The sequence below is a fragment of the Equus caballus genome, chromosome 13, assembly GCF_041296265.1.
Source record: "Equus caballus isolate H_3958 breed thoroughbred chromosome 13, TB-T2T, whole genome shotgun sequence".
NCBI lineage: Eukaryota > Metazoa > Chordata > Mammalia > Perissodactyla > Equidae > Equus > Equus caballus.
Window position 1 is genome coordinate 40,220,878 of NC_091696.1, and position 27,658 is coordinate 40,248,535.

At 50.1% G+C, this 27,658-nt stretch overlaps 1 protein-coding gene across 1 annotated transcript in view; it reads right to left on the bottom strand.

The window, feature by feature from the left end:
• Nucleotides 1–27,658, bottom strand: part of XYLT1 (xylosyltransferase 1) — a 303,508-nt gene that overhangs the window by 176,083 nt on the left and 99,767 nt on the right. The gene's annotated exons all lie outside the window — the stretch shown is intronic.

The window sequence follows — 27,658 nt, forward strand, 5'->3', positions numbered from 1 at the left end:
CGGGGGCACTGGACAGGGCTTGTCCAGCCTCAAGAACATTCAAACCCAACAGTTTTAAAACATTCTGCAGGTCAAACCAGCCTGGAGAACCCCCTAGCGGCCAGTTTTGATTTTGAAAGTCAACCCTTGGGTCCAGGAATCATTTGAACAACTCTGAAATCTTTGGGTCTGGAGATTCTGGAGAAAGCTCTGAAGCGACAGGCCCTCCTCGGGGGATGAACTGTGGTCCAGGACTGTCCACACGGCCCCCCACTCTGGCCAGGAGCTCAATGGGGCTCTAACTCCCGGAGCCTCCAGGCTCATCCATCACCGCACACTAGCCCCCCTGGGTGCCACAGAGGAGGAGGACAAGGGCACTGTCAGTCCACCCCAGCTGCACGTGGCTGGGTCAAAGTCATTTTTAGTGCCTGGCAGAAACCACCAGCTTCTAGATCCCAGAGTATGCATTACAAGTTCCCCTCAGAGCACCAGAAGCTCCCCTCTCACCCTCATCAATGGCTTCACCTTGAATGACACTGACAGATCTGTGCTCCAAAAGAACTCATACTAGGAGGGGGAATGGACGCATAATTAGCTGAGAGCAGCATGTGAAACCAAACTACAATTTACACCCTCCCATTCCCTAAAAGGAAGGCCTGCAAGGGAAAACACAGAAACCAGAAAAACCACTACGCTAGAGAAAGAAAATCAATAACCACGGTGGGGGAGGGGAAACTTTAAACACTGAAGCAAACAGAAGGATTCCAATTGACATTAGATGAGGCTCTGAGCTTCCTGGTGGCCAAAGCAAAAAGGGATGCATTGTATTATAGAATTCATAACGTGACACCTGGAAACTTAGTCACAGAAAGGAGAAAGGCTGGGTCCTGGTGTGATGTGACCGGCAGGTATGAGTGAGGGGGAAGCAGTACGTAATGAGGTCCAGAGGTGAGTGGCAGCTGGGCTAAAGTTGGGCCTTGGCTTTACTCCAAATGGCATGAGGAGCCACCTGTCGGTTTTGTGCAGAGGCATGGCCTCATCTGACTCATGATTTAAAGAACAGCTCTGGCAGCTGCACTGAGAATAGCCTGCTGGGTGGCAAAGAGAGAAGGAGGGAGGCAGATGTGGAGGCTACGGGAAAACGCCAGCCAAGAGATGGTGCAAGCCCTTTGGATGACAGCCAGTCTGCTTCCTGGGTCTCCACTCAACCCAAACTCAAGCCTCTCTCCCTCCCTCCAGCCACCTCGATCTCTGTCCGTTTCTTGTTCTGTGCATTTGTCACCTTGGGCATCTGCACATCCTGTGCTCACCACCCCCCCCCCATCCTTTGCATCTCGGCTTAAATGTCAGCCCCCCGGGAGCCCTTTCTCAAGCCCCAATCATATGCAGGACCTCCCTCAATTCCAGACTCTTCTGCTTCTTTCCTCCATCAAGACAAGGGTATGTCTTCCATCGCCTTTCCTCCAGCACTGTAGCCCAGAACCAGACACATAACAGGTGCTTAACAAATGGGCGAACAAGTGACCTCGATGAGGTAGACACAGAATGATTCCTAGGTTAGGAAATGGAAGCGTAGAGACATCAGGCAACCTACAGGTGGATCCCAGGTCTGACTCCAAGGCCAGGGCCCCTGACCTTCCATCCACTTGCTCTGGACTCAAACCAGAAGATCTTGCCCTGATTTTACTCTGCAAGATTCTCACCATTGGATTAAATCACAATCTTTGTGCCTCGACACGGGGCCAACGAGAGTGTGATGACAATCCGCAAAGTTCCCAGAAGATGCCAGAAGACGGTTAGGAAATTGCGGCCGTCCCTGGGCCAGGCCCCAGCAGGGTGTGAGAGCAAAGAGGGATCAGGCAAGATGCCACCAGGCAGGCTGGCTGGCCTTACTGCCACCATGTTCCACCGCTTGCAACACAACTACCCTCCCCAAGGCACACAGCTTTGATCTGATCAGTTTTCTAGGCTGCAGCAATCAAACAGTGGAATCCACAGGAAATTAAGCTTATTGACTGAGCCTTTGGATAGCACATGGAGAAGATATTTACACGTGTCATCTGGGCCCGGGGCCGGAGGTTATTGGCAGCGGGTATTTACAGAGTTTCAAATGACAGCTGGGGGCGGAAGCGTGGGGGACCAGCCACCCTGCCTCCCTACTCTGTGCAGATTTCTGAGTCGGGGTCCCTTCTTCTGAGGCCCTGGTCTACCCCCATTTGGCTGCCTTGGATAGTGGAAGGATTTGGGGTGAACCCAATTGTCTGCAGCATGTGGGATCTGAAAAACTGACTTTTAAACCCCAAGCGGGCTTAATGGGGCTCTCTTCATTGACAAGGAGGAACTGCGAGCGATGCCATTTCTGGGTGTTTGCCTCGTGCCATCTCTTCACGGTTCTTTGAACTAGAACTTCTCCTTGCGTCCTTTATGACGGAGAGGGGAAAGGCAACCTTTGAGATCCATGACTGCTACCCCAGGGGCCTGGGGAAGGCGTGCCCAAAGAAAAAGGAACCGTAAGTAAATAGCGACATCAACAGCTGATATTTATGGAACCCAGCGCACGTGCCAGGCGCTGAGAGGATATTTACATGCAGGATCTCATTAATCTCACGTGTTCTTTTGTAATTAGAATGAAATCCAAGCTCCAGATTGTGGCCTGTGAGGCCTTATGGGATCCAGCGCCTGCCCACCTCTATAAACTCCTCTCTCCTCTCCTCACTCATCCCCAGTTTCAACCAGCAGGCCAAGCTCATTCCTGCCTCAGGACATTTGCACATGCCACTCCTCTGTATGGAGTACTCTTCCCTACATCCTTGAATTCCATCTGTCTGGCTTATTCTCATCATTCAAAGCTAAAAGCTGGGCTCAAATATCACCTACCCCACACCAGCCATTACCCATCTCATCACTCAGTTTAATCTTTTTCATAGCTCCTTTCCACGTCCTTGAAGTTTTCTCACTCACGTCTGTGCTGAGGTGTTTATAGTCTGTTTCATCTCGCTGGGCTCCATGAAGTCAGGGAGCTTGGATTCCTAGTATGGCTGACGCCTGGAGCGATGCTGGCACATAGCAGAGCCTGAATCAATACTCGAGGAAGGAAGGAAAGGGGACCCGGGAGCTGGCACCTGGGTTTAGTTGATCTTACTCTAAAGCCTGGGTTCCTAACCACTTGGCTACACTGCCCGAGCACAGGACACCCTGCTGAGTCGGCTTGACTTCCAAGGACAACACCAGCCCCCGGCGTTTGTGGGGAGGGGGAGATTTCCCCACAAGGCTGAGACTTTATTTTGTCCTATAAACCACTTGGCTCCTCCAGCAAGGGCAGGGTGGGGGCCCGGCTTGGTTCTCACATCTGGCCGCAGGTCTGCTCCCTGCACGCTAGGATCAGGTTGGCGCCTCCACAAAACGCGACGTCGTGCCGTGCGGGCGCCAATGATGCAGACCCCCGGCGCGCTGCACTGGGAACCCGGCCCCGTGAACTCGTTAACGATTCTACGAATGTGTGTGATGAACTTCCAGGCGCTCTGGACAACGCAGAGGCAAAGCAGAAAGGCGCGGCGGAAGAAAGAGTCGGCTGTTGTCAGGAGGTCTGCTTACACCCTTGCTGGGGAGCTCCCACTTTCCAGGCCTCGGTTTTCACGTATGTAAAATGGGGATAATGATGACACATCTATTGTAAAGAGCTTCCTCCCAATGACGCATCATTGGAATGAAAAATATCTGTTACAGAGCCGGCACTTCACAGGCAGCTGAGAAACGGCCGGGAAAGGTCTATGAAATGCCTACTACGTTCAAGGTCAGTGGGCGCCTCCCCTGAGTTCTCTCTACCTCTTCGATCTCAGAAGCTTGACAGGAGGAGCCCTGTCTTAATTGTATTTTCCAGACCCCACATCCGAACACAGAGGCCGATCAATGAGCAGAGGATGAAATGGGGGCCATGCTGGAACATTCCACGTCAAAGCCACACAGCCTGGATCTGAATTCAGGCTCTCACACGAGTGGCGGGACCCTGGGGGAAGGATACGCTTCCGCCCCGATTCTGGGCCTTAGTTTCCTCGGCCATCGAATGGGACAACGGCTTGTGCCACCCGGCCTCTTCCTTCCTCAAACTTTACGTCCTCATGCCCTGCCTGTGGGACGTCAGGTCTTCCATCGCTCCAAGCATGCTGAGTCGCGGGGAGTTTGCAGGTGCTGTTCCCCCTGCCTGGAACAGTCTTTCTTCCTTCCTTCAGCCACTGGCTGCTTCTCATCCATCTCTCAGCCTCTCCCGGCCACCCTGTATGAAACAGCCCACTCCGCTGGATTTGATAGCAGCTCCTTATTAATTTTCCTGTTGCCACCAACGTGCAGGTATAAATTAAGTGCTGTTTACTGGACTCCTGTCTGTGTCTTCCACAGACGGCGAGACTGTTAGGCTCCTGAGGAAAGGGCCCACGCCTGTTGTGGTCTGCAGTGTTTTTCCAGAACCCAGCACAGCAGGAGCTCAATAAAGATTCAATGAGAGAACGGAGGAAGGCTTGGCCTCTCCTCCAACCTGCATGCCCTAAGACCTTGCTCCAACCCACTCTGCAGAGCCTCGAACACACCACTCCCAATGCCCACGTCCACTTCTTCCTCCCGCCCCCTAAGGCAATGGGGCTTGGGCTCTTGACCACCTGACCTGAGTCGCATTCCTGGTTCCACCTCTTTTAGCTGTGTGATCTTGGAAAAGTTTCTTAACCACTCTGTGCCTGAGTTTCCTTACTGTTCAAATGGGGTTAATGCTAACAGTACCACGTGGCACATAAACATGAGGGCTCCCTGTGCCTACCTCACCTGTCACACAGGTCTGACAGCTGTTCAACGAGACAGCGGTTCCCAACCCTGGCAGCCCATCAGAATCACCTGGGGGCTTTCGACGATCATGATGCCCGGGCGGCGTCGAGAGCAACGACATCAGCGTCTCTGGTGGGGCTTGAGCGTTAGTTCTTTCATCGTCCTCGGTGCTTCCAACGTGGAGCCGAAATTGAGAATGGCTGTAAGCTCCTCCCCCTCGAAGGACCCCCTCCCTCCAGACTTCTCCGCCTGCATCCTAGCATCAGGTTGCAGCGTTCCCAGCTGCCAGCCAGTCTTACTTGCTCTGACTTTTCTCTAGAGCGGTGGTTCTCAGCGGGGGGCAATTTCGCTCCCTAGGGGTCACCTGGCAATGGCTGGAGACGTTCTGGATCCTGACCTGGGGGCAGGTGCTACTGGCATCCAGCAAATAGAGACCAGAGATGCTGCTGACCACCCCACAGTGCACAGGGCGGCCCCCGCGGGCGAGAACTACCCTGCCCCAAAGGGCAACAGTGGCGAGGCCGGGAAACCTGCCACAGAGTTCTCCCTTCTGGGAGTGTGGGGACAACGGGCCTGCTGGCAAGAGGAAGAAAGAAGGAAAAGCAAAAGGAACTTACCATTACTGAGCATCAGCCCCCAGCCATGGGCCAGGCAGATGTTTCTAGAATAGTGACAAGAGCTACTGTTCTCTGAGCGCCTCCAATAGGCTGCAGCAGGTCTGACAAATCTTCCTTAACCACCAGGCACTTCGGGGTTAGTGGATATTGTCCCCACTTCACAAGGTTCGGTAAGTAGGCCAAGGTCATGAAGCTTGCACACAGCAGATCTAGATTTCAGCCCATTTTCTTTGACTCCAAAGTCAAGGCTGCCCCACCTCCCACTTCCGGGGCCTCACCTGTGCCAGGCAACCTTCTGAATGCCTTACATGTATAAACTTAATCTCCACAGGACTCTGTGAACTAGATACTACTATTGTCATCAGCATCAGCATCCCCATTTTGCAGCCCGGGACACTGAGGCAGAGTGGTGAAAAGGCACTTGAAGAGTTACCCACAGCTGGTAAGCAGTGGAGATGGGATTTGAACTCATGGAGCCTAGATCCAGAATGTGGCACACTCCCCCCCAACACTCTACTGCCTGTAAGAGAAGGATGAAAAGGTAGGCCAGACTCCTCCCTGCCTCAGCACCTTTGCACAAGCTGCTCCCTCCGACTCACACACCCTTCGTGGGGCCTCTTTGTCCAGCTAACTCTTCTTCACCCGTCAGATCTCAGCTTATATTTCACTTTCCTGGGACACCCTCCCTGACCCTCAGACCAGATGAAGTACCTTTGTTAAACTCTCTCCTACCTGCCCTTCTAGGCTTTCACAATTTACAGTGAACTCATTGCTCGTGCAAGCGTTTGATTAATATCGGTCTCCTCCTCTAGACTCCAGACTCTGTGCGGACAGGGACTGCGCCTGCCTTGATGAGCACTGTATCCCTGGGCACCTGGCATGATGCCTGGCACAAAAGAAGCGCTCAGTCAAAGCTTGTGGTTGAATGCACGAAACAGAGGACCCGCAGCCAAGACAACAGCTGGTGTCAATCCAGGCCATTTCCCCGTCCCTGGTGAGGGCCAGAGCCATCCAGTGGGGCCCTGTCCAAACACCTGGGTGACAGGTCAAGGCTGCAGAGCTCTCCAGGCGAGGCGAGTGGGGGCCATAAACCAACTCCCCGGAGCCATCTCTTCTTCCTGGCGGCTGGTCTTTATCATTTTCCAATCAATGCTGGTTGGGTTCTAATTGATTTTCTGTGATATCCCTCTCCAGAAGGGAGAAAGGCTCTGTTTACTGGGGCAGCACATAGAGGACAGCCCTTTTCTTCCTGCTGTATTTAATGCTGTTGCTAATCACGGAGATTACACTGAAACAATTACAACAGCTAATTAAAGAACAATGCGGTTTTTGGCATCTTCGAGCAGACGGCACCATCGGGAATTCCTAACTCGGGCAAAGGAGGGATAATTAAAACCCCGGCTCAACTCTCCCCACTCCAGCAGCTGGATCACGCTGATTAAACTGCAAATAAAACACATGAAACCAACACTTTGTCGTCTATCCAATTTCACTTAAAAGGGCTTGTAACCGATTCATAACAGAGAAGCCGTAAACAGCAAATTATTTAACTAAAGCCAGTTATGTCGTCATTGCTGTTTGCTTCGTTCGCAGCACTGGACTTGTGCATGTGGCCCAGGGGACGTTAGGCTGATGGAGTCTGAGAAACCGCTCCGAAGCTGATGCCACTCGCTCCTGATCACCGGCCACGGGACGTCACCACCAACCCACTGTTTTCTCTGGGCTTTTGATTCTGCTGGAAAAAAGATCAGGTATCGCACAGGTCCCTGGAAATGCCCAGTTACCCTAGCTGCTGACTCTACGCCAAGGAGAGATGGCAGGGATCGTGACAATGCCAAAATAGAGCTAACATTAAAAAAATAACAGGTTTAAAACATATCTAAGTTATTCGGAGCTGGCCAACTTCAGATCTAACATGCAACCAGCATCTATGAGGTAAGAAAGAGCCTTCCTCTTGAGTTAGAGGAAGACAGGCCACAATAGCTGGATACACAAGCATGTCTGCCTTAGACAGAGACACTGAGACCCTAGCTCAGATCCTGTTGACACAGTTCCCAACTCACTCCAAAAAGCTTGGTTGTGTGGTTGGCTAGCTCCCTCCCTCCCTTGCTGCCAAGAGATAAGAAGGGGGGAAAGTGAGAAAAAAGACAGGTCAAGGGAGAAAGAAAAAGAAGGCAGAAGAAGAAAAGGGAGGAAAGAGGAAATGAGAGACACTCTCATTGAAAGCAGCAAGAAGGGAGGGAAAAATAAAAATACCACGAGAGAGCAGACAGAGGAATTTTAAAAGCCCCACACGACCCGTGTGGATAGGATCTGAGAGCAAGCTTCCACCCCTCCCTGTGCTGTGGCCCCAGATGCTGGTTGGGTTCCAGAGTAATGCTTCTCCGTCCAGCCAAGCTGAAAGGTCTTTTTCTCCCCTCTCTACCTCAGGCTGAGAGTTTTGTAAAATAAAACAAAAGATGAAGTATCAAAAAAAGAGGAAAAAAGGTCGACATGCTTGGATACCACGCAATGTCCAATTACTGTAAAAGTTTCTAAAAGCTTGCCCTCAATTTCTGAACTCGCTCGGCACAGAGAGGGGGAAGCACTCTGTGACTGGCGCTGATCCATGGAGCACACTTGGAGTGGCTCTTTCCTGAAACATCCCCCACGGGCACCGGGAACGCACTTAATCAGACTCATAATATTCTATTTAATGTTCACCACATGTTGTTTGGTGACAAAAAAATGTAGGCTTTCAAATGCATATAAATGCAAGAAACAAAGGCCAGAAAGGAAGTCACCAAAGATCTCACTTCGGGACAACGATTTTCCTTCTCTCTTTCAGTCTACTTTTTGCAAGCTTTTTTATAAAATGCCAACTTTTTTAACATAAAAAATAATGAAAGTTATTTTTTAAAGACTCTGCATCTATGATGGCCAAGAAACAAAAGATGTTTTATTGCGTCATGACTTAGAGTTATTTATATATAATTATTTATGTAAAACGTTATAAGAAGTATATTAATGATTATATTATAAAAACATAATAATTGTCTATCACCTGGTTCGATAAAAGTTGCATAAGTGCACGCAGCCACATGATGGAATTTTATAGAGACGATAAATAAGATGTTTACAAAGAATTCTCTACGATTTAAGGAGATGCTTCTGCAACTGCATTGAACAACATCAAATTGCCAAGACTCAACCCTTTCTGACCCACAAAAACAGCAATTTCACATGGTTTAATCTAACACAATAGTAAATGGAACATGAAAAGTTCACATGAATACACTTTGAGATCAACTACGTGAAAAACGCACACGCATGGAAAAGACGGCTGGAAAAAATACACAGAAAACATGTGGCATGGTGATTTGTTTTCTTCCTGGTCATTTTCCAAATTTCCAACCATGGGAACGTATCACTTCTATAAGTGGGGAAAAAAAAGCCATCCAATTTTTTTTTTTTTTTTGAGGAAGACGCCCTGAGCTAACATCTGTTGCCAATCTTCCTCTTTTGTTTTTTCTCCCCAAAGCCCCAGTGCATAGTTGTGTGTCCTAGCGGTAAGTTGTTCTAGTTTCTCTATATGGGGTGCCGCCTCAGCATACCTTGATGAGCAGGGTGTAGGTCCGAACCCGCAAACCCCAGGCTGCCAAAGTGGAGCGTGTGAACTTAACCATGCAGCCAGGGGGCCAGCCCCTCAAATTTTTAATTTAGGGAAATTGCTGGCATTTTTGAGAGATTTTTTTTTTTTACCACTAAGATGAATACCATTAGAATCAATAACCACTTTCGAATACTGCAGAGAAAACTGGTTAAACTTGTGTGCACGTTTGTTGGGGAAAGGGGGGGTGAAAAGCAAAATGAAATTCCTCAGTATTAACTACTTAGACCACTATTTATTAAACTCGCTCATCATCCCTCAGCATGAACTGAGCTGGAAGCAGTGTCTCTGTGGAGGAGGAAGAGGCTGTGATCAGGAGGGACCTCAAGATCAGAGCGTCCCACTTGTCTGAACCTACCATCCATCCTCCTGAGATGCCAAGGCACCATCCTCAAGCGAGTCAGTTCCAGTTTTTGGGGGGCCTCAGTTCCTCCACTTTTAAAATGAGGAGTTTTGAAAGGCTGATTTCTAAGGTCTTTCCACGTATGACGTGTCATGATGCCATTCCATGATGGTCAAGATCGGCTACGTAAGTTGCAGGGCCCAGGGCAAAACAAAAACACAGGGCCTCCTACTCAAAAATTATTAAGAATTTCAAACCAGTGACGGCAGAGCATGCAACCAAGCGCACGGCCCTGCTGAGCATGGAGCCCTGCATGGCTGCCCAGGACACACGGCCGTGAGGCTGGCCCGGCGGGTGGCAGAAGGTGAAATACAACCACCAACCAAAACAAAAGTGGGTTTAAAAGCATCTGGCAGGCCAAGCGTGTAGATTTAAATAAGAGCTACTCACAAGGTAGATAAAACACCTGTCAATAAAAATAGGTCACCACGCTCTGTGGAATGATTAGAAACAAACGACTATTGCCTTTTCACACTTGATTACAATCGGTTTCTATTTTAAAACCGCATCTCTGAATATGAAATTGTGCTTTGATTTCACAGGCAAGCCTGCCTTTCCCAAGTCTCAGATTCCACCACTGTGAACCGGACTCAAAGAACGCTGCCTCCACGAACACCTGTGATCAGGATTAAAGCAACTCACAGCGAGCTCTAGCTCCTCAAGCTGCAACCTGAGGTTAAGATCTGGTATTTGCAAAGCGCAAGGAGCCAGCCACACTCATCATCTGCTTCCAGGGCTTGCCGCACCCTTGGCTTCCACTGGTCTGAACCCTGCAACGACAGGGCCAGCAGGGAGAGGGGAACAGGCCGGGAGGAGACCCACACACACGTGTAACCTTGCTTCCCCAGACCTCAGCCACAGAGGACAGCCGAGGCTAGGAGGGAGAGGAGGTGTCGCAGGTTCTCCATCAGACCCTGCTTCCTCTGTGTGCACTTCGAAGGAGCTGGATGATTTCTAGAGTTGAGAAGCAAAGCCAGCTGTTGGTCACAATCAGGCACATTGAAAACGGTGAGAAATAACAGGGGGTCAGAAATGCAAGAAGAGGAAAAATGATCAAAAAGCAGACAGAAAGATTAAAAAAAGGACTGGGGGCACTGAGTTAAGAGCTAGTCTTTTTTTTTTTTTTTTTTTTTTTGCTGAGGAAGATTCACCCTGAGCTAACACTGTTGCCAATCTTTATCTTTTTTTTTTCTGCTCGAAGAAGATAGCACTGAGCTAACATCTGTGCCAACCTTGCTCCACTTTAGATGAGGGTTGCTGCCACAGCATGGCTGACGAGTGGTGTAGGTCCGTACTGGGGATCCAAACCTATGAACCCAGGCCGCCAGAGCAGAGTGTGCCAAACTTAACCACTACACCCCAGGCCAACCCAGTGAAGAGCTATTCCTGATGCCATTCTTGAAAACCAGAATTCAGAAAACCCCAGTGCTTGAAACGATGGTGAGATTTCTTCAAGGAAGGTTTAACACATGCCCAGCATATGATGTTTCAGAATGTAGGGAAATGGGTGACATAATTTAGAAAGATCCCCTAGGGGTAAAACTGAACTCTCTCGAAAATTAGGATTGTCTTACCCCCAAAGGGTGCAGTTGGCTGAAGTTTTGCTGTCCACGTGCGTATGTACAATATATGTGCATATTCACAATTTATAGCATTTCTATTTACGTATTTTAAAACATCTTTCTTATCACAGGCCTTAGAGTCTAGATCAGGGGTTTGTAAACTTTTCCAGTAAAGGGTCAGACAGTGGAGCCTTTAATCTTTGTGGGCCATATGGTCTCTGTCACAGTGGCTCAACTCCGCCTCTGCAGCTCAAAGCAGCCATGGACAGTCTGCCACAAATGGGAGTGGCTGTGTTCCTAAGGAAACTCCACTTACAGAAACAGACAGCTGGCCAAACTGGGCCAGTGAGCCAGAGTTTACCAATCCTGGGTCTAGAACAAAGAACACAGGCTCTGGACAGGGCCAGACTTGGATTCAGACCACGACTCTGCCATTTCGTTACTCTGAGACTCAGTTTCCCTCTCTTATAATACGGGGATAAAATACCCACTTTGCTGGGTTATTATGGGCATCAAATGGAAAACATAACAGAGAATCGATAAAAGTTAACTTTCTTCCCCCAATAGTTACTCTTTCTATCAATGTATTTTTTTCTTCCTTCATCCATATGATTCTCTTCAGTCCACAATGGCCTTTCTTGAACGTTATCTCATTGCCCCATACCCTCCCCCTGCTCATGTTCCTCTAGTCTGGTAGACAGACATCATCAAACACTTTACTGATAAGAAACAAAGTCTCATGGAAATAGATATTGTAGCCAGAGGGGTAAAGTATGTTCGCAAAACCAGCAACCCCTGGCTTTGGGTCCGATACTTGTACAAACATGGACACAGATGAGTTTTTAGACACATCCACTGAGGAATCTACCCATGGATGCAAAAGACGCAGTCGACCTTCATGGTTAGGGGCGCAAGCTATGAGTCCCAGCTTGGGACCTACTGGATGTCTACCCCCAGCTAAGGCGCCTGCCTGCTCAGCTCGCGTTTCCTCATTTGTGAAATGAGGTTAATAATAAGGTAAGTTCTAAAAGGTCCTACTTCTCGATGTTGAACACTTACTACAGCATCGAGCACATAGTAGGTGTTCCATCACTATGTGTTGAATGGACCTATGTGGTGGTGAGGATCGCATGGGAACAGTATTCTCAGCCCCAGAGCCTGACACGGAGGGAGTGCTCCATAAATGGTCACTGCGTCAGTGACCGATCTACACACACACACACACACACATATGCAAACACTCTTATGGACACACACACAAGGACACACACAAACCCGGTTGTGAACTCCACGAGGGTAGAAACCATACTGACGCAAGCATGTGCTCACAAAAGAACTGTTTGTTCATTTATGAACATACAAAAAACACACAGATAAACAGAGAATTGCAAACAGCTGAGAGCTGGGCTGGGCTGCCCAGGGTCCTTGCAATTCTCCATCCATATCCACTGGTCCCCCAGAAGGAGCTGAGGAACAAGTTGATCCAGACTTGGGATTATGAAATTTTGCTGGCTGGCTGCCGGATTCCAGAACACCACCACCCACCTTGCTCAAAGAACCACACCACTTCAATCCCCCGGAGCTGTTCAGCAAAGCCGTGACTCCAGGATGCCACGAGGTGCCCAAGGCTGGGCCTTCCGTGGAGAACATCCCCGCCAAGATGGGGGATGGGCAAGGAGCAGTGAAATCCCGACACACATACTAGATGGCATGGGAGCACTGGAGGAGCCTCGGAGACTGCCCCTTGATCTGCTGGGATGGGATGCTGTGGGAAAGCGCCAACAGATGCCCGCTGTCCTGCAGGAAGGCATGCTTATGCTCCACCGGGGCCTGGCCAGTCCGCGGGCAGAGCAGGTGGGCCGCCCTCCCGAGACCCCCTGGGCTCCATGCACAGGCGAGGCCGCCTCTAAGCCAAGAAGACAACAGTCGCCTCTGGAGGAGGCAGGGTGGCTCCAGCTGCATGCAGCACACAAGGCCCTCTGAGGGCTGCTGGCCACGTCCCTCGCTCCCAGGCCGCAGCCTTCACTAGCCAAGGTAAAACCCTTGAAACTTGGACATGGCGTCCGAACGAGGGTGGAGGCCGTGTCCTCCTAGCATTACATAAACCAACAGCCTGACTCCTTGGCCCCAAAACAGAATGAGCCAATGTCTGCCTCTGGCCATGCAAAACCAAACCCTCGGTTAGTCAGTGGAAAGCAGACATGGAGGGCCAGACGTAGCCTTTGGCTGGAGGAACTCGGTTTGCTCAACTGACACATCTGTTTTTCATTAAATGATGTTCTTGATTTGGTTGGGGTTGTATTGCTGTTTTTGGGGGGGGGGGGCGGGAATTAAACCACCCTTTTGGAAAGAAGAAATCTGTGTGTATCGAATATGTAGGTAGATAGACACACACACAAATGGTAGATGCTCACATCCCCATTTCACTGATGGGCTTATCAAGGATCCGTGACGGAACTGCTGATAAGTACGACAGCCAAGACTCAAACCGAGAAGGGATGACTCCACGCCGCCCGCTTTTCCCCACCACACAGTGGTGGAAGGGCTGAACTTCATATGAAGTGCAGCCTTATCATCTGTGGAAAACCAGGAGGCTCTCCCACGGCCTGAATGTAACTTCCCTGCCCACTTTGCTCCCTAGGATAAGGTCGCCAGGTCAAACCCTCCCTATCTCAGGGACCGGGCACAGTTCCTGCTCGGAATTATTCCAACGGGACAATCACATCCTCTGGTGGGAACCAGCAGCCACCTCACCTCTTGACCCTACAGAGTCTGCCTCCCACAGCCCCCCGCTGTTGACTCGTCGGCAGGAGACCCGGAGAAAGCATGAGCCACACCTAAGAGCAGAGCGCCCACGCACCTGGGGAGAGGTGACAGTGGCTGCAATTAGAGGCAAAACCCTGATTAACTGAACTCAACTAACCAGAACCATCCACTAACTGAAATCTCTTCCTGCTGCCTCGGAGGAGACTCTGAGCTCAGAATCGAGAAAATCACAATTTAAGAAGAAAAATTGTTTCCCGAGCTTTTCTCAGGTTCGGCTTGGCGCCAGCCCAGTGTCCATCATCGTGAGAGCCATCTGTGTAACCTGAAATTTTCTCGTAGCCATGTCTTTAGGAAAAGTCAAAAGAAATGGGAGAGATGGATTTCAAGAATCTATTATATGTAACCCAACACATTAAAAATATTATCATTTCATCATGTCATCAATGTGAAAAAGCATCAATGCAATATGTTACATTACCTGGTTCCTACCACGTCTTTCCTGCACCCAGAGCACAGCTCAGCTGGAACTGACCGCATTTCCAAGCTCGGTAGCCCCACTTGGCTGGTGGCCACCATATTGGACAGCATGGCTGTGGAGCTAAGGTGTGAAGTGCCTGTTTAGAATGCTGATTCTGGACATTCACAACAAACTGGTCATCAGTCAACAACCGCTTGCTAAACGTCTTCGCCCAACTGGTGCATCGTGATTGACAGGCTGATCTTGGGCTCAAAGGGGTCTATGAGGACCTGGAGCAGGGGCTGCCAAGCCTTTCTCCATAGTCAGGGCCTTTCCCAGCAGAAAGGTGGCTGCAGTGGGACCTGCCTGCCATGGCTGCCACCCCACTACCTGCCTCTTTCTTAGACTTGCAATATGCAAGTCTTCTCCCCATCTTTCACTTAAACTCATACTTTAGAGCAAAAAAGAGTAAATCCTTCTCTGAAAAGGCCTTTTTCCTGCTAACCACCTAGGCATGTGTAGAGTTTGATGGTGTCTACAAAAACCTTTTCCAAAGGAGCGTGGAGTCTAGCAGGGGCGGTGACATATCCCATGCTAAAAAATCAGTTAATTGTGGATGCAATACAAACCAGCTGCTGACTGCTTGGAATGACGGCTACCCAACACAGGGAGCAGGCACCACGAGGAGGAAACTGAGACCAGAAAATGAATGAACTACCCACCCGCTGCGGTGGGATTCCAGAAGAGGACAGAGGCCAGTCACCTGTCCCAGATTTCACTCATCTGCTAACTTTTCCATTTTTACCCTAATTCATGTGGCATCTGTAGTTTTCTTTATTTACCACTGCCCTCTAAATCAACTCATCGATTTTTTTAACAAACTAATTTAAAAAGGAAAGACTACCCATAAATTGGAGGAAAAACAAGTATAATTTGCCATAAACAGAATGCAACTAGAAATATAAACAGCTATTAATTTCTTTAAGGTTTGTTTATGCACCGCGTGAATTATCTTGTGCGCCGCCAGTTCACATTCATCTCTTTGGAAAAGGCTGCCGTGGAGAAGCTGAGGCCTGGGGAGGCTGTCTGTAGGAGGAGCGGGAGGGAAGACCCCAGGTGGGGGGCACAGTATGGAGAAAGGCGCAGAGGGGGCCGTGGCTGGAGCACGCAGCAGGTAACGCACAGAGGAAACTGACACCCATGTAATTGAATCACCATAAACAGATCCAGTTACAATGGATTTAACACCCCGGGAATGCGGACTGACACACTTTGGAAATATTTTAAAAGCAAGAACTGAAACAATAGCCTTCTCCTAACTCCCAGTTAACCAGAAAACAATTAACCCAAGCCTCAAGTGCAGCTCCCCAGCGCTTCCCAATCCTGTCGTCTGATTGCACTTTTCCAGTGGGGAAAAAAAATCTTATTTCCTGGTCGATGGTGAATCCTGAATGCAGGTGTCCAAGGTCGGGGGAAGGGATGGGGAAGGGACAAAAAGAGATGCGCATCCAATCACAGGATGTTGACACTGGAACCCCATCCCCCACTGGGGTGTTTGTGTGTGTGTGTGTGTGTGTGATTCTCCCAGGGCCAACCCAGGCCCTCAAAGAGACACACATACGCTGGAAAAGCTCAACTTCTAAATTGGTCAGGGCGAGTGTAGCCAGGCTGAATTCCACGGAGGAAGGACCAGCCTGACCTTTGACCTGGCTGAGCCGACATCTGCAAATTTGGGGGCTTTTGCACGTGTGACAGAGCAGCCCCTCTGCCTGCCAGTGGCTGCCTCCTCCGGGCAGGAAACCTTGACAGTGACGAGCAGTCCCAGAGAAGACTCTTGCCTGCTCTCTCGAAGGAAGCGCCGTGCGGCTTTCCTGCCTGCAAAGCCAGAGACGATGCTCTAAAAACCCCTCACAAAAGAAAATCGTATGCTCCGCAACACGATGCTCGTTCGATGCTAGCACGACATTTTATAAGGTCGTATATAACACCAGCGTGGCTGTAAAAAATGATCATTCAGCCCCAGAAAGCCATATAAATCCCTGCAAAGTGTAGGTTTATTCTTTTTAAAAGTGGTTTAATTCTTACTACCTTTTGCCTCTGTTCATCCCTGGGAGACAGCGGCCAGCCCTGAACTTGGAGTACTGCAATTGCACCCGAGCTCCGGGTGCACGAGGCCACATTGCTAAGTCCGAGGAAGCTCCCCCACGGCTTGATCTTCTGGGGAAACAGGTGTGGGAGGCTCCTTCAGATCTTCTGCGCTCCACCTGCCCCTTGACAACCTCCCAAGATAGTGCATGAACTCCCGTGTTCAAGGAGGATCTTGTTTAAGGAACGTCTTCCCTCCAAACTCGTCCTTTATTCTCGCGTTCCTATCTCAGTTTTTTCTGCGCCCTCCTCCCGCTTGCCAAAATCCTGTTCTGTCCACTGTACATATTAATGGCTCTCAGATTTGTCCCCTCCTCTCCTTCACCACCGTCACCGCCCCAGTTTGGGCCTTCATCATAGCTTTTCTGGATTGAATGTCCCTTTTCTGGACCTCCTGCCTCCAGGCTCACCTTTCCAATCCATTCCCCAAGCAGCAGCCAGAATGATCTTCTCAAACGGATCTTGGACCCTGGTTACTCTGCTGCTCAAACACCTCCAGTGGCTCCCCATTGCCTGCCCGATGAATCTCAAGCTCCCTGATGTGGTCCACGTTAAATGGGCCTGTGTCTACCTCATCAGTCCCACCTCTTGCCATTCTCTGCTCCTCACCTGTTCACTAATACCCTATTTCTTGTGATTTCCTGATAGGACCCATTATTTCATCTCTGTTCTCTCTGTCAGTAATGGCCTCCACGTCCCCTCGTTGCTGCCTCTCCTGGCCTACTCTTACTCACTCTTTAGGACATGGTGGGGGCAATGGCTCCTCCAGAAAGCCTTCCAGGATTGTTCTGGGTTGTACTGGGGTGCTTCTATATTATCATAGACCTGATAACACCCCACGACGAGAAATATCAAAAGCCCATTTATCTTACAACAATTCAACTATAAATGGTCAGGACAAACAAGAAAGGACAGAGAAAGACAGCAAGATGACGCATTTAAAGAATGTAGGTCACCCTGTTCACCTTTTCACTCCATGAGTCTACACCATCTTGCAATGATGTGTCTCTCCCTCTAGCCCAGGGGTCCTTGTCCAGGTCTCCATGGACTCGGGGGTCCATGGAGAGAATTCTGGAGGTCTTGAATATGTACATATTTATTTTCATAATCGTTTTCACTAACTCTAATGAAATTTAGCATGTCCTTCAGTTACGAATGTAGGCACCAGACTACAGAGGCCTCAGATAGTGTTACCTGAGACCCTGGTGCCAAAAGAAATTACAGAGATTTCCATATCACAGTGCTTTAGTGGCAGATGTCACCAAATATTATTTATACTTGTCACTACTACAAGATTACAGTAGTTCTGAGACCTGCTGCCAAATCTACTTCTCTAATGTGTTAATAAAGATGCAAATGCATTATTACTCCAAACATTTGTTATTTTTATAGATATTTGGATAGCTGTATTTCAATACAACTGCCTTCCTTTGTAATCCTATGCATTTATTTTTTGTATTTAAAAATATTATTCAGAAAAGGAGGCAATAGCTTTCACCAGATGCCAGAGGGGTCCATGACACAGAAAAAGTTAAAACACTGCTCTAGACGGGAGCTCCACGGGCGCAGACCACCAGGTCATTCATCTTCCGATCCCTGGTACGTGAAGCAGGCAGGGGTCAGTGCATTTTATATGAACTGAGATGTTCTATCTATCCATCTTTTAATCTATCCTCCCTTCTTTCTTTTCTTCTTTTATTCCATCCTTCCATCTGCCCGTCCATGGTCTTCCATCCCTCTCTCCATCTATCTGATCCGGTCTACAGTTCTGACTATGGGCACCTCTGCAGTCGGCCCCCAGAAGCACATCTGTAGCGTAGCTGGGGACCTGGGCAGGAGGAAATGTGACTCAGTGTGGAAAAGGTGACAGCGCTCCCTTGACCGGCCTTGGGCATGTCACTGAACGTGCCTGTGGCTCAGTCATCTTTCAGGCGCCTCGCACAGAGCTCTGCCTCCAGCGCTCACACCACAGGCTGGGGCGCCAAGCCTGGGTGCAGCCGCGTGCCTGGGTCCAGGCCACTCGCTCCCCAAAGCCAGGGAACGCTCTGGCTTTTCGTTTTCAAAATATGAGTCGTTGAGCCTTAAAGGAGAGTCACCAAATTCACCAATCTGTGTGGCACGGTGGCTAAGAGTTCTGTTTCCGTCCCAATACCAGCTCCCCACTCACTCACCACGTGACATCTGCCCTTGGGTGAGTGACTTAACTCGCTCCTCTCCCAGCCTCAGTTTCATGATCTGAACGTGAGGATACTCACCAGGCCTCCTTCACAGGGCTCACCGGAGCACAAAGCGAGTGAACACAGGTCAAGTACGTAGCACAGTGGCTGGCAGACAGTAAACACCCAGCACATCTCTAGGGAGGCGGAGTGTGGGGGCGCTGCCATCCGGCACCCAGAACGGAGCCAAGGAACTCATCCACACATACCACCCCTTAAAAAGGCTTCAACCCACTCATCTCTAAAATGCAAATCAAAACGGCAAGACACTGTTTTTACCCTTTGGTTTGACACACATTATACAGATTGATAATCACCTGTGTTTTTAAGGGGGAAACAGAAAGTCACTTTGATGGGCGATGCGAAGACACCTCCGTACACGACAACTCAGCTCTGCTTGTCAACATGCAGACTGAGCACGCCCTCCGAGCCAGCGATCGCAAATGCAGTCATCACCCTACGGATGATGTACACACGCAACTGTAACAACATATGTGTACAAGAATGGCAACAGTGTTTAAGATAGGGGAAAAAAAAAGAGAAACAATCTGAATGTCCACCAACAGGAAACCAGTTAAATAGATGATGGAATATTTAATTCAGTCAATTAATATTTACTGAGCAGTTACTACCTACCAGACACCACGCTGGGTGCTGAGAATAGAGCTGGACGAAAGAGAAGGCAATGAAACACAACGAGGGAGAGCGGCACGTGCTGCTGTGCAATGAGGTCTAAGACAGAAAGGAACAGCAAGTTATTATCAAATGTTTCATTCGATTCCACTTCAAGGAAACAGAATCCATGCCTATGCACACACCACACACACACATCGCATGTTAATATGCACAGAAAACTCTGCAAGGAGAAATGGGAAACCTGTTAATAGTAGTTACCTCTGAAGACTGGGGAAAGTGATACGGGAATTGACTTTTCCTTTGATACTTTTTGTATTATATAATTTCATTTCTTTTTTATCATGAGCTTGGACTGCTTTATAAGCTTCCGATCCACAGGAAGTCCAGTCGGCTGACCTCTCAGAACAGCCCCAGAATTAAACCACTTCTCTCGGCCTCCAGCGTTGACACCCTGGTCCAGTCACTACCACGGCCCTGGATGTTGCAACAGCCTCCTCTCTCACCCATTGCCCTGTTCCTGCCCTTGACCAGCTGCAGTGAATTTTCAGCAGGGCAGCCACTGATCCCATTTTCAAAAGTCAAGCCGTGTCCTCAAAATCCTCTGATGGCATCCCAGCACAGAGCGAAAGCAAAGTCCTTTCCAGCTTAGACAAGACCCTAATGATCTGGCCCCACCTCTGCTCCTCTCTCCCTTGCTCACTCTTGCTTTGGCCACACTGGCCTCTATTGTGCAATGAACATACCAAGCACATCCTACCTCAGGGCCTTTGCACTGACTGCTCCCCGTTCCTCCAGCTACCTACAGGGCTTGCCCACTCATGCTCTTCAGTTCTCTGCTCAAACTGCCTCATTTCCATGTGGCCCTCCCTGATCCCACCAAAGTCAAAGGGCAACCCCTCCTCAACTGACCAGGCCTGGCCCACCCCTCCCCTGCCTAACTTTTCTCCTTAGCACGTGTCACCATCTAATATGAAATCAACTCACGTCTCTCATTACCATCTATCTAGAATCTGAGTTCACAAGAGTGGGGACTTCTGCCCTGTTCACTGCTGTATCTCCAGCCCCTAAAACAGAATCTGGCACATAGCAGGCACTCCATAAATATCCACTGAATGAACGAATCAATAACATAATAATAACAGGATAAAACAATATACTACGGATAACAGCAACTAGGAAAAACAAATCCAGAAAAAGATCTCATGTCCCAGAAAGAAAATCAAAAAATAAATAAAAATTACAAAAACAAACAGGTTTCCAGCCATCGCCGCCCTCAGAGAACAGGGTGGAGGCACGCCCAAGGAGAAACCGAGACATGTAAACAGCTAACACCCAGCAGAGCACACAGCGGCCGCTTGTTCTGGGCTGATGCTCTGCACACAGGACCCTTTCACGAGCCGCAGGGTGAAGACCAGCCTGTGTGAACGCAGGTCAGGGAGTCCAGGAACCAGGGAATAAATACGAGCCGAGCTGAACACGGTACAGCGTCAGCCCCAAAGCCACAGACTATTTCCGGGTGTCGGGCCAGCCCACACCCTCCTGAGAGAGCCAAACCACAGCCAATCTGCCAGCCCCACGCCGGCGGCTTCTAGAGGACCAGGCTCCAGGCCACGCCTGGGACAGCCCTCTGGCCACCCGGCAAGGAGCCTGCCACCTAAAAGCGACTCAGCCATGGTTCACAGATGGCCCCAGGGTCTCCGTCCCCCAGGAGCTCAAGGGGCCCCTCCCCTCTCTGTGCCTCAGGGTGTGCTGTTTTAAAATGGGAAGAGGAACCTCAGAGCTTTCTTTGTATCTGTCTCACCCACGCGGCAAGGCTCGGCCTGCGCTAATCTGTTCACAACCCCGGCCCACATGGCGTCACTTGAGAGCAAAGACTTAAAACCCAGTGACATTTACAGGGAGGCGTCCAGCCAGCAGACCTCAACGCAGCCTCCCCAGTACGCTTTCATTACACGGTCCTTGCAAGCCACACTTGGTTAGGCCCGTGGCTCTCAGCCACGGGCGGTTTGGCCCCTAGGGCACACTTGGCAATGTCTGGAGACATATTTGGTTGTCACAACAGGAGGGACGTGGGTGCTCCTGGCATCTAGTCAGTAGAGGCCAGGGGTGCTGCTAAACCTCCTACGGTGCACAGGGCAGCCTCCACAGTGAAGAATGACCCAGTCCCAAATGTCAGGAGGACCGGGCTGAGCAACCGTGGTCAGCGGATCAGCAGGCCGAACGAGGTTGTCCTGGGGAAGGGAGCCTTCGGTGACATCAGGCTGGAGGCAGAACACGGTTCACGAGAGCTTGTCGCCCCACTGCCTGGGGGCTCCTGAGATGGGTCTTGGCAGCCAGCTGCCTAAGGAAGCTGAAGGACACTCTCGATCAAGGTTCCACTGGCTGGCCATGTCTGAACACACCCCCGGCCAGACCCGAGCTTCCGAGGCCTGTGGGAGAGGTGAGGCCCAGAGGCCAGCAGCTGATGTCTTTCTTCTAGAACTGTCCTTGACTCTGCCTTTCTGCTGAGTGCTTGGCTGGGCTTCACCGTGGTAACGACACAGGCGAATGTCCCAGCCCGCACACAGGACTCAGCGCCTGGCTCAGCCGCCAAAACCATCCTGGTATTTTAACTAACGCTACTCCCCTCTCTGCAAAGAGGGAACCAGCCAACCAAACAGAGAAGGAAGAATGTTCCAGAACAAACTCCTGCAGAGCTAGTACCAATGTCCTCATCCTGGCCAGCGCACAGGCTGGGGAGACAACGTAGCGAGCTGCAAGAGCTTTGCTCCCCAGGCCTGCTCCCAACACGAGAGAAAGAGGGGGGACTGGTGTTTACAAGTGACAATGGGGTGCCCTCAGTTCTTCCTCTAAAAGGCCCTAAGGAGGTAGGTGTTGCTGTGGGTGCTTTAACTAGTGGGGAAACTGAAGCCGGGGTGGCTGAGAATCTTCTGGAAGGGGATGCATTCAGTGAGTGAAGAGGCCAGGATTCGAACTCAGGGCTCTAAGAGTAACACTAAATGCTTATGACATGCCAGGCACTGTTCTGTTGCTTAATGCATATTAACACATTTGATCATCCCAAAACCTGGGAGGCAGGTCCTGCGGGTACCCTCACGTGTTGTAAAGAAATGGAGGCATGGAGAGATGAACTGGCATGGGGAAGGTCTCAGGGCAAGGAAGCCAGGTGGTCTGCTGCAAAGGCCACAAGACCTTTCCTGCCTCGCAAGTTGCCGCCTGGGGTGGCAAGGTCCGGGCTGCTCTTGTCCACGCTGCAGCTGAGACCCTAAGGGGACTCAGATGTTTGTCTGTCCAGGGGGTGCCACAAACACTATGCCCCAGGGGCCTGTTGGGGGAGGTGCTTGAATAAAGGAGGCCATGTGGGGACTTTTATGAACAGGGGACCCTGGTGACCTCGGCCAAAGGTGACATCTAGAGGCTCCATGTGGATTTACCCTCCAGTTTTTCAACACTCCTCCAACACTCTTCTTCCCCACAAAGAAAAAAAAAAATCCTATAAAAACTTCTGGAGGACCAACAGTACCCATGTGCTGTCGGGAGACAGCCACGAGGAAACCCCTGTACCATGACAAAGCCACCTCCTGCCTCCCATCACCCATGCCCAATTATCATTGGGGCAGCGAGCATCTGGCAAAGACGCCACTCCAGGCCTCTTGGACAGCTGGCGGTCCCTACTGCTAGCCCTGAGCTGGCTGGGTTTTTCCTTCTTGGGACAATAAAATTGTACGCTGTCCTCGGTCCCACCCCTCTGGCACCTGCACCATCGCTAACCTCAGTTTTCCATCCCATCTTCTTCCTTCCAGTGGAAAAATAAGAACTACGGTTCCCAGAAGAAAATTAGAAGGGGGTTATTATTATTAATAAGATGTTCCTTTCCAGAAAGGCAATCAAACTGGGCAAGGAGGGCTGCACTGGCGTTGGAACTGGGGCCGGTCCCACCTCTCCATCCCGCTGGGAGAGGACATCTCGGCCCCCCGGCCAGGACCACTTGAGTTGGAGAAATGGCAACATGCTGGCCCTCCCAGTGGTTCTCAGGGGCACGAGGAGAGGTGGTGGCACTTCTGAGAAATCAGATTCAAATGCTAGGATGGTGATATTTCCTGGAGTTGTGACAGAGAATAAGAAAAGAAGAGTTTAGGAAGGCCTTGTTTGCCGGCAGAAATCATCTCTCCTCTCTGTCTGTCTGTCTGCTCTGGGGCTGCCGGGAGGAGCCGACGGCCTGCCCTGTGCCCCTTCTCATCACAGCCCTCGGTCCGTCCCCAGGTAAAGAGCCCTGCACTGCCTTGAAGCCGTGACAGCCAGAAAGGGTGCGAGTGAGAGAGAAGACTCAGAGCCTCCCGTCCTCTGCCTGGGGCATCTCTTCTCACTTACGTGGGCTCCCTGACGCTTTATTTAGCACAGTGGTGTTTAGAATATCTGTGTCTTGGCTTGGTTTTGGGGAGAGGTTGCCACAACAGAATGAGAGCTATGATTCTCTGCCCAGAAAAATGCTTATACACCCACAATTGGGTATTCAGTGTCAGGAGCTTCACCTCGCATCCATTTGGGGACCTCTCCTCAGTTTGAAGACCCCCTACTTTATCAAAACAGGACACGAGACGACAGTGACTCACCCTGGGAAATCCCAGGGGCAGTGCTGTGTTAGCAAGGGGCTGGAGGCAGGCCTACTGCCCAGGTCAGGGTCCCCTGAAGGAAACAGATGCCACTCTCCTAAGGGGCTAACCACAGAGACTTTACAGAGGGACGTGTGCAAAGGGAAACCAACAAAGGACGGCTGTGCAGCAGGGCTAGCCAAGGCGGGGAGCTGTCACCACCCCTGGCGTGATGTTATCAGATCCTGGAGAGAGAAGCTGTAGCTATGCGACAGGGTGGCCCAGCAGGAGCTGTGGCCCTGACAGGTAGATACAGCCAACCTACGGAAAATGACCCCCATCATGCTGCCTTCCCACCCGCCCATCTCCTGCCAGTGCCTCCGCTTGGCCGAAGCAATGAGAAGTCCCCGCTGATGAAATCCATCAAGGTGAGCCTCTGGGGGCCCAGAGAAAGGTGGACAGTGGATCTGCTGGTGGGCAGGGGTGGATAGAAGACACTCAACATGCTTCATCTCCCCCGAGACCTCTCTAAGACCCAAGATGGAATCGGCAAGAGGATGTGAGAAGAAGACGTGGGGCTGTTGGTCCTCCACGCTGAGCCTGACCCTCCCGTTGCCAGGAACCACGTTTCATATCGGACTAGCCCTGGAGGAGGAGGAGCTGAGGGATCCTGGTCTGCCACGAGGATGCTGAGCAAGTTGTTGAACCACTCTGGGCTGCCTCACGTGCCAAGAACAAAGGCAGACCCCAGTGGGCCCTGAGAAACCCCACGGGGGTGGGAGGCACAGCAAACGCGGCAGGAGATGAAGGCCTGGGCGGGGTTCCTCCCTTGTCACTCAGAAGCGCATGGTGTTGGACCAAACACTTAACCTCTCAATGCCTGGGTGTCTTCACCTGCAAAGGAGGGGGACCAGCCCCTTCCCCAGGCACTGCTGTCATGATTACACGACATCACGCATCAAGAGTGCTCAGCACGGTCCTAGGCACAGAGAGAACACGTGAAAAACATAACAGGAAGCAGCCCCCGAGGTCCTTTCTGGTTCTTAAATTCTACAAGTCTGGGCCCCGAGTATTGATTTCTACGTCCCTCATACACCTCCGTCACGCTGCTATTTGATGTGAAGGTGATTTTCTTGACTGAATTATCTCGATAACTAGAACCTTCAAACTCAGCCTGAACATTCTAATACCAAAACTCGCTCTTTTTAAGCTCCCCGGTTTGCACAGTCCTGCCCCCGAACCCCGTGGAGAAGACAGACTAAGCCTCCGAGATCTTGGTACGTCTGATATTTATGCCAAACGTCAGCGGTGCCTCCTCACTGAGCCTCCAGCTTGTAATTCGATGTAAATCCTGCGACACTGCCTTGTTGCTCAGCTGGCAGCAGCGCGCGCTTCTGCCTCAAGACTTGACATGGGGGGTGGGGCTCTGCGAGAAGATGCTGGAAGGGAAATGTGAGCGTCTCCTCCCCAACGTGCCATTGCTGTGCTCGCACTCTGCAGGGTGGACCCTCCCACAGCCTGGAGCCTCGGTTCCTCACCCTGGAATTCACTCCAGATGGACAGGTGTTTCCAAACCCACCTGCTTTGGGTGGCCGAGCGAGTGATCTCTGTCTGGCTCCATATTCACCTATAACCATAGCTATAACTATGCCTATATCTCATCTAATCCATATCCATCTGCATTTACACCCACACCTGCATCATCTCTCTATCGCTATCTAATCTATATTTATACCATATCTAATCTCTGTCTAATCTATATCTATATTTAGCATATGTACACATTGCGTTGTATACATCATCATGTACATCTATATACAATACAATGTATATGGACATTAGATATAGATTAACATATAGATGCAGGTTACATATAGATTAGATATAGAATTATATTTTTCTAACATATAATGTATAATTTACACATTACATCTAATGTATAATATATACACTATAATTACATCTAATATATAGTATATACATAATGTGTATATGTAATGTATAGTGTATATATACATTAATGTAATACATAAATTATACATAATTAAGTTATAGGTCTATAACTATATATATCTAATCTCTATTATATCTAATATAGCTATAATTTCTATATATCTTTGTCTATATCTATATCGTAGCAACAAATCAGTGAAGGAGACATGTTTCTAATCCAGCCTCTACCACTCACTGACCGTACAACTTTTAAAAGGAAACGTGTTCTCGCCGGGCCTCCGTCGGCTCATCTGTAAAATGGGGCTAAGATTCGTACCTGCCTCGTGGGGTTATGTTTCCTGATAAGTGAAAGCTAGACTGCCAGGTTCAATCCTGGCTGCTCCACTTGCTGGCTGCGTCAAGTAGCTTAACCTCTTGGTGCCTCAGTTTCTCCTCTGTAAAATGGGAATGACGCTAATACCTCCCAAAGGGGACAGTAGTGAAATGTGAATGAGTGAATCCACGGGAAGAGTGCCCAGCGCATACTATATGTCCTTCATGAACGTGAGCTAAAAACACTCAATTTACTAATCCCCGTACAATGTATGGTTCCCGGCTCAGAGGAAACACGTGCTCAATGCATGTTAGTTATTACTGACAGAGCAATAATTTGAAGTGTTCTCACTCAAGGGCTCAACTCAAACCTTCAATGTCTCGGGAGAAGCCGGCTCCCACCAAGAAGAGAGGAATGGTGATCGCAACACGGTCTATTTTTCGAAATGGTGCGTGTGGTTCCACTTTGGGGAACTTGCTGGCTATTTGTGGAATGTTGCATCACATCGCTCTTCCTGACTCACACGGACTAGAAAAGACACCCGTGGCCAAAGGACCACAAATCCTCCCTGAGAACGTTTCCACTGCCCGGGTCCAGCCTCCCTGCCCGGTGAGCCAAGTCTTTGCCAGGCAGTGCTCCAGCCGGTCACCTGCCTGCCCCACCCACCACCAGGGCTAATTAAAGACCCAGCAAATCAGAGCCAGGGGAAAAGATCATGGCAGAGGGATCTGGCCTGTCCCAAAACCAGCCTTGTCTGCTCCAGAGAGGTTCTGCTCCCCCAAGGAGGCCGGCGGGAGGGAAGCAGATGGGCTGAGAAGCAATTTGGTCTCCCCATCCTCTCAACAGATGCTGGGCACCATAAGAATTAATGGACTGGAGACTCAGGTAAGAGCCATTCAGAAGCTCCCTGATTACTCCCCAAACCGCTGTCTACGGAGCAAAAGGTTAATTGAAGCCCAGAGCTGGAAGAGAGGCGAGGAGACAGCAATTGCTTTAATCCTGAGAGTGAGGGAAGAGCTTCAGGAGAAAGAAGTGTGCACGGAGGAGGCTGCGGTCTGCCTGTGAAAGAGGAACAAGGCCTGCAAATCGAGTTATTCACAAGGCCTGCTCCACTGGTCCAGAAGCCTTTGGCCGGCCCCTCTCTGAACCCCAGCCAAGTATCTGGGCTTTTCATTGTTTTTTTTTTTTAACGCTGCACATTCTCTGCACTGTTGAGCCACAAATCTCTCAGGAAACCATCTCTGAGAGGTGTTTTCCCTTTGACATACACCGTGTGCATGCTCACACGCATCATGAGTCATCCCTGGGTGCAGAGTCAGCGAGTGACAGCACAGACCTACAGACTGTGGGGGATGGACATGCCATGGCCAGAGCTTGGGGGCGGGGTAAGATTAACCAGAGAGGGTGATGTTTGAACACAAACAGGAGAACACTAAGGAAGGAACAAATTACACGTTTCTACATGGTCACAACTATGTGGCTGAGACTGTCTTGGTAGAATAAGTTGTCCATAGGGCCAGTGGGCTTACGCAGGGTTTCTCACCCTAGGCTCTACTGA